The sequence below is a fragment of the Herpailurus yagouaroundi genome, unplaced genomic scaffold, assembly GCF_014898765.1.
Source record: "Herpailurus yagouaroundi ecotype Mexico unplaced genomic scaffold, PumYag 162, whole genome shotgun sequence".
NCBI lineage: Eukaryota > Metazoa > Chordata > Mammalia > Carnivora > Felidae > Herpailurus > Herpailurus yagouaroundi.
The window spans coordinates 43490241-43498013 of NW_024412403.1; the positions used below are offsets into that span (position 1 = coordinate 43490241).

At 34.7% G+C, this 7773-nt stretch overlaps 2 non-coding genes across 2 annotated transcripts; both read right to left on the reverse strand.

Moving 5' to 3' along the window:
- Window positions 1-2738: 2738 nt before the first annotated feature.
- On the reverse strand, window positions 2739-2808 carry LOC121036567 (small nucleolar RNA U2-30). Its single transcript, XR_005793395.1, has one exon. It is a non-coding gene; the product is annotated as a small nucleolar RNA U2-30 (small nucleolar RNA).
- A 169-nt stretch (window positions 2809-2977) lies between these two features.
- On the reverse strand, window positions 2978-3057 carry LOC121036568 (small nucleolar RNA U2-19). The gene has a single exon (XR_005793396.1). It is a non-coding gene; the product is annotated as a small nucleolar RNA U2-19 (small nucleolar RNA).
- Between the last annotated feature and the right edge of the window lie 4716 nt (window positions 3058-7773).

Sequence of the window (7773 nt, forward strand, 5' to 3'; positions counted from 1 at the left end):
TTGAAAAGAGAACTAAATAAACCATTATCTACATGCATCACTCTGTATTCTAATTCCCAGAAATGTTAGAATAAAGACTAAGGAATCATCTGGCCAGGAGCATACATAATATGCATAAAATACATAAATAAAATACATACATAAGTACATACATACATACATACATACATGTATAAATAAAATACATACATAAATAAAAATACATAAAATTAAAGATTAGATTCAAATTGTTAGCAGGGGTGAAAATTATATATTTTCTTTTCTTTTGGTTTCTTGGGGCTAATTTGTAGACAGAAAAAGGTTTAATATCTCTAGTGGGAGATACCACTTTAAAAGTAGCAGAAAACCCAACCAACACTCACCTCTCCAAATAATAGTTACTACGTTGGTTAACAAGAAATGCTGAATAGGCAGCTCTTGGCATTGGTTTATCTATGGGATAATGCCAGGGTTGCTATCTCTGCAATTATATTAGCCTTCCTTTCGTGGTCTCAGGACGGTTACTGCAGGCCCAGAAATCATGGACACAGTTAAAGCATAAAATGGGAGGGAAGGGTTGAAACTAACCTCTTCTGTCCCTTTTATTAGGGGGGCGGGAAAAGAAAAGCCCTTCAAAAAAGGCTTCCCAGTGCACTTGTGCCAATATCTCATTTGCCAAAGCCAAGGCCATCATGTTTCCAACTGGCTTTCCAGTTGGCAGGCAATGAATAGCAAAGAATGGACTAGTCAACAGTATTATTTAGATTTATGACTATTACATGTTGACTACATTTTTATATTTGCTGGGATATATAGTAATGGAAATGGGGGAAGAAACTATCACTTACAGAGTAATTATTAAGTTCCAGGATGTATGTTAGGTATTTTATGGTCACTATTTAATCCTCAGAACGCCTTTGAGAAAATAGAAGAATAAACCGAGATTCAAAAAGGTGAATTTTATCACAAATATCTTATACATAATATTCTTTGAACCTGGTTCTGACTTGAAAGTCTGTGTTTATAATTGGAACATGCAAACATGAAGAAAGCTGTAAAATAGCCACAAATTAGTGAATGCTTACTAAATGCCAGGCATCACAATACTTAACACATTTAAAAATAAATTATCACATTTATCCTCACAACAATCTTATGAGATATTTTTATCACCATTTTATAGATAAATAAATGAAGTCAGGGAAGGTGGCTACCTGGTACAGGTTTACTTAGCTTGGGGTTTACTGGGGTTTAGTTGGGGGTTACTAGTTTACTGGGACTGGGGTTGGTATCTGAATCTGAATAATTTTCTCCCAACCATGAAAATGGATTTCCATTTGCCATCTATATTTAGGAGAGTGTCTAACTTCCCATCATAACATGTGATGATTCTAGAATGAGTACAGAATATAACAATCAGATAGGTGTTGGAAATGTACAGTTGGGTTTTCCCCCATTTATCTGTTAAAAACTTCAGGATAAAGTCCCAGGCAAATGGTTTCAGGAGAAGGAAAGGAAATACATGTTAAGGTCAGGGGTGTCTGGCATAAATACTCTCATTTTCCTGATGGTCTGGAATAGTGTGAGGTTGGAAAAGATGATTAAACTGAAGAAGTTCCCCAGAAGCAACTTGTTCTAACCCTGTGACTACAGTGCCATATATTCTGTATTTAAACTTTTTAAAATACAAATAAGACAATTAAAAAAAGAAACAAACAAACAAAACACAGCACCTTAAGACCAATATTTCTCCACAATTCACTAATAGCTTTAAAATTCTCCTCAGTGTCTTGGAAAATTCAAGAACCAGCAGCTTTATGGAAGTGAGAAAAAGGCAAGTATAAGGCACTGTTTTTGTTAATTACGAGATGATAGTATATACCCAGTGGGGGCTTATAATGGTCGTGTGTGTGTGTGTGTGTGTGTGTGTGTGTGTGTGTGTGTGTTTGGGGGCGGGGAGGATGAGAATGCTTTTTTCCCCTGTATAAGTTCTCTGTAAAGAGATTTTAAAGACCTATATCCCTTCAAAGGTAATAATGAAGGGTTTCAGAAAGATGTTTTAGCACAGTTCACTGAGCAGGGTGAAAATATTTGCCCTGTGGATATCAAATACATGGGGGAAAAATCACCTACAATAACCACCAAGGAAAAAAAAATTTAAAAAACAGGTGTGAGATTTTATTGCTAACACAACTATGATGAGTTTATAAAGTGAATTCTGTGCCTCAGGTGTCAGGCTTGACCATCTGAATTATCTTATTTCTCAAGGTGTCTGTCAGTGGATCTGTTCATTATTCATTTGGTCCATACTTATGGGTGAACCTGTACCCTCTAATGATCAGGAAAAGTGACTTTATGCTAATCCCAAAGGGAGGGGTAATTAGGCATTACAAGTCCCTCTTGTCCCTATCAGTTGAATAACTACTACTCCTGTTTGTATCTTGAAGCTATAAATACATGATATTATATTGTAATTTGTAACATGGTTCTGTTTTCTTTTCCTTCTTGGTACAAGGCAAACACATACATATTGAATCTCTGTGTTTTTAGCATAATAAAAATATTTAAGACTTTATTCTGAGCTTCTAATAATACTTTTAATAATTTCATCATTTATTCTAATGATAATAATTACAAATAATAGTCATCACTAAACATTGACCGAGTTATTGCTAAGTGCTAGACTCTAAGTATTTCATAAGCCTAATCTCAGTTTTCTCAACAACCTTATGGAATATATGCACTTATTTTGTTTTTCTTGAGCTCAGATCAAGTGTAGAAACATTAATAGTTGTAAATGACAGTAGTAAAATCTTTCCATCATTGCTCAGAAATGATTAGTCTTTCATATCCCCTCCATACTCACCCCAATATCATTCATCAAGTCCTCAGTTATACACTGTCATCTTTATACACACACACACACACACACACACACACACACACACACACTCCAGACGTAAGCCCTTATTTTTCTAGATTACTTTTTTTTTTTGCTTTTCAGAACTATAGGGATCATGCATCAGGTAAATTAGAAGGTCTTCTGATGCTCAGAATTGTCTATTTTCATCATTGATTCACTTCAGTAAGAGCAAATCTCTGAGAGAACTATTTTTATTTCACAGATGAGAAAATGATCCCCAGACAGATATTTAACTTGTCCAATACCACATAACTTATGAATGGAAACCTTATAAGTCTAGAGCCTCAACATATAAGACAATGCTAGAGAAATTTAGATTGTACAGCTATCCAAATTTAAGGCTCTAATTTTAAAATTATAAAGCTACATTGAATTATAACAGATTCCTACTGGGAAAGTGGAAATAATTATGGACATTGCTCCTCACAGTTCACAGCAATGCCTTTTGCCTGTCTGGTACTCCAGTGAATGTTTGGTGAACAAATAAATGAATAAGTAATGAAATACAGAGGAAGAGCTAATGCCTGAGTAATTTAAAATAATTCTATTTATTATCTTCATTCATTTCCAAAGTATTGAAGTGTGGATATTTGTTGATACTCTGTAGTATAATTTCAGTGTTTTGCATTGTTGACTATACATGGATCATCTGCGTTCCATGTTAATCTTTCTATTGAAAATATATAATCTGTTTTGTATCACCTTTATCTGGATTTACCCTGGTCGACTGAGACACTTGTGACACAAGATCAAAGATTAGCTGGTAGGAGTTTAGAATGAATTGCCCCAAGATGTGCCACTTTGACATGCAGATTATTTTGAGCTGAGGACAATCAAGAACCAAAAACTCAGGAGAAAACTTTGACTTTTTCCTTAACTGCCTAAAGGAATTTAGATGGAGGACCTGCTCTAGAAATAGAGCTATCACTATAGATAACTACATTATAATATGAAAAGAGGTGGTAGACAGGAAGGAATTTAGCATAGAGTCTATTTGTTAAAATTTCTCTGTATGTCTCATTGTTTCTGTATGGCCCAGTAAACGTTTGTTTGCCAAACATTTAGTCTTTTTCATCTCTTGTGAATTCCTTTTCTTCCTTTTGAAGTCCCACACCTCTGCCCCCTTATCCTTGGTTCAGGATGGCATACATAAATATACCTCATTTTACTTTTCTGTTTTTGAATCTTTCATATATGTGGGATTCCTGTATCTCCAAAATTAAATTTGATTTTTCTCCTGTTAATCTGCCTGATGTCAATTTAACTTAGACCAACCAGAAGAATCTTGAATGGCAGAGAAAACTTCTTCCTCCCCAACAAGCTTATTGAGTAGAAACAAAACAAACATTCATGAGCAGCAGGGTAACTCCTCATAGTGTCAGGTTCTCTATTGGCTTGCTGTCCAGAGGAACATTTTAATGAAACTGCTCCTCATACAATTTTGGTTGCTTCAGGAAATCAGATCATGGTCTCAATCTCACAGTGTGGCTTTGACACAAATTTTGGGCTCCTTTCTTGACAGTGCTTCCATGTTGTACAGATAATTGAGAGTTGACTAAAATATGCACATTTTCCTTTAGGGCAATCAATAGAATATGGCTGTAAAGAAAATTAAATTGCTTTTTCCTTGAGGTTTGAAGAAATTGAATTTATAAAACTTTAATATACAAAATCAAATTCTTTGGGAAAAAAATAAGAGCACAACACTGATTACATCATTTCATTTCATTTATTTCCCATTGTATAAAGTCTAAACAACTTAGCTTGGTATTCAAGGCTTCTCAGCCCTAGCCCCAACATTATTGTCAGCCTTAAATCCAACTTCTTACATATGTATGCTATGCAAGGCCAAATTGGACTATAAATTATTTCCTGGACATTCGCTATATCTTCAATTCTTCATCTCTATAGGCATTGTCTGACCACCCTACCAAAAATTATTATTTTTTTTATTTCCTTGCCATCCTTTTCCTTCATGACACTGCTTTCTTTTTTTCCCCTTATAGCACTGACATTATATTACATATTTGCTTATTTCTGTCTTGTTGCACCTATAACACTGCTCAATCAATATTTGTTGAATGAATGAATAATTTTCTAAACCATCAAGTAACTTCAATTCTCCATGTTGACAAAAACAGAAGGCAACTTCCTTTTCAGAAGCTTTAGAGTGGTATGGTGGGTCAGTTTGACTTAGCAGGCTTAACAGTTTAAGCAAAGTTTTTTGTTTTTTGTTTAAATTTTTTATTTAATTTTATGTAGAAATTTCGGTGTTCATTAGGGAAACCTACCACCAGTTTTAACAGATTGACTGTCATCAATTCTAAGAAGTTCTATACAGCCTCTTGTGCCTAGCAACGAATTTTGGTCACTTAACTGCCATGCTCTCAAAGAAAGCCAGATGTGACTTGAATGGAAATGAAAATTTCTTATCTGATATTATTTACATTGTGTTTTTATTTTGCCCATTGGTGGTGACCTGTGATGACCAAGTAGCATTATGTACCAGTGGGAACTTGCAGAAGATCTGTTGACATAGCTGCCAAGAGACATTATTATCTGTTTGGGATTTCAGGGGTTTCCTCAGCCACTGCATTGAGCCGCTTAGAAATGAGCATTATCTTTTCTAAATTAAAAAAAAAAGTTAAATCCTATAAAAAGTTAAAAGAATAGTATAATGGGCACACATATATCTTTCCCTTATAAGTTCTAATTTTTATCATTTTTGTTACATTTGCTTTAAAAATTCTGTCAACATAGGGGAGCCTGGGTGGCTCAGTCTGTCAAGTGTCCGACTTCAGCTCAGGTCATGATCTCACAGTTTGTGAGTTCGAGCCCCACATCGGGCTCTGTGCTGACAGCTCAGAGCCTGGAACCTGCTTCAGATTTACTATCTCTCTCTCTCTTTGCCCCTCCCCTGTTCACACTCTGTCTCTGTTTCTTAAAAAAAAAAAGAAAAAGAAAAAGAAAAAGAAAATATCTATCAATGTATCCATTTTATCTTTATGTCTTTTTTGCTGAGATATTTGGAATTAAGTTGCAAACATAATGATGTTTTAGTCTAAATGCTTCAACATGTATTTCATAAGAACAAGGACTTCTTTTTAAAAATTTTTTTAAATGTTTATTTTTTTTTTGAGAGAGACAGAGACAGAATGTGAGTGAGTTAGGGGCAGAGAGAGAGGGAGACACAGAACCCAAAGCAGGCTCCAGGCTACGAGCTGTCAGCATAGAGACTGACACAGGGCTCGAACTCATGATCTGTGAGATCATGACCTGAGCCAAAGCTGGATACTCAACCAACTGAGCCACCCAGGTGCCCCATAAGAACAAGGACTTCCTTTTATATGAACACAATATTATTTTCATATCTAGGACTTTGCATATGAGCACAATAATATCTAATAAACAGTTTCATTAAAATTTCTCCATTTGTCCCATGTGTGTTCCTAGTAAGTTGTGTTAATGTAGCTTTTATTATTTATTTATTTATTTATTTATTTATTTATTTATTTATTTATTTATATCTATTCGAGGATCACAAGTTGCATTAAATTGTCTTGTCTCCTTTAATCTATATCCATTCCTTTGCCTCTTTTTTTCTCTGTTTTTATTTTATTTTTTTCTTTTACAAACTTGACAAGTTTGTCAAATCCAAGGCAATTGTTTTGTGCAATATTCTACGGTATGAACTTGTTTTCTCACCACTACTTTCAGGTTAAATTTTTTTTGCACATAGCCATAGGTGGTTTGCATACTTTCCCTTGCATCTTATCAAAAGATACATAATGCTAATTTGATGCATTACTGGTGATGCTTACTTTGATCCCTTGGTTAAGACACTTTCACTATTGTAAAAATACCTTTATTTGTCCTTTGTATCAATAAATCATATGTTAGGTGAAACTTTGAGTATGTGGCAATCCGTTCACCCTATGGTTTTTAGCATCATTTGGTGATTCTTGCCTAAATCAATTCCTACACTGTTGTTTGCAAAGTGATGATTTTATTTTTATCATTCCTTCTACACATAATAGCTAACATTCTTTTGTTACAAAGAGTTTTTTTCCTCTCCCTCCCCCATACATTTTTATTGACCCTTTTTTAATGCAATGTTATAATTTATTTCCTTTAAAAAAATGTTTCAATTGTCCCAAATTTGACCAGTTGGATCTTTGAAGCTAGTTCTTATGGTTTTTTTGTTATGTCCCCATTAATAATTGAGTACTTTCTTGCTTTCTGACACTGTAAGAACATTTAAATTCACCAGTAGTTTTCTCTGCCTCAGCCATTTTTCCAAGGAACTCTGGTTCCTTTATGTGGAGAATGGTATTTAGAAACCAAGGTCTTTGCACTAGATGAACACAGTGTTCGTGTGGACACTGGATATGAGCATTTTCACTTCTATTATAGGTAGTTCACTTCCATTCTTCTTACTCTTGTTCCCACTTATTTAATTTTGGGTTTCATGCAATAATAGCATTTTCTTCTCTTGTATTTTATTCAGCTAAGTCTTTAATTTCAGCTGCTGCTACCTAAAATTCTACATGATTCCTAAAGATTGACAGACGATGAGATTCTTTCTGTCTGCATCTGACAGTGTGAAAGTCCTAGAATTCCACAATTCATTCAAGTCTTTCTCAGTCACCTCTGTTTGTCTTTCATCTGATTTACAGATGTGCTAAAGTTCCCAAAATAAATAGGGATATTCAGTGAACCACAATATCTGGAAGATAAAGCAAGTGCTTACCTGTTGGCATTGCCATCTGCTCTGTTTTGGATTGGTAAGTACTTATTCAATCCCCCCAAACAGCATGCATGTCTCAAAAACCCACAGTGACTGGCTTCAGTTCCATCTGGTTGATTCTTGT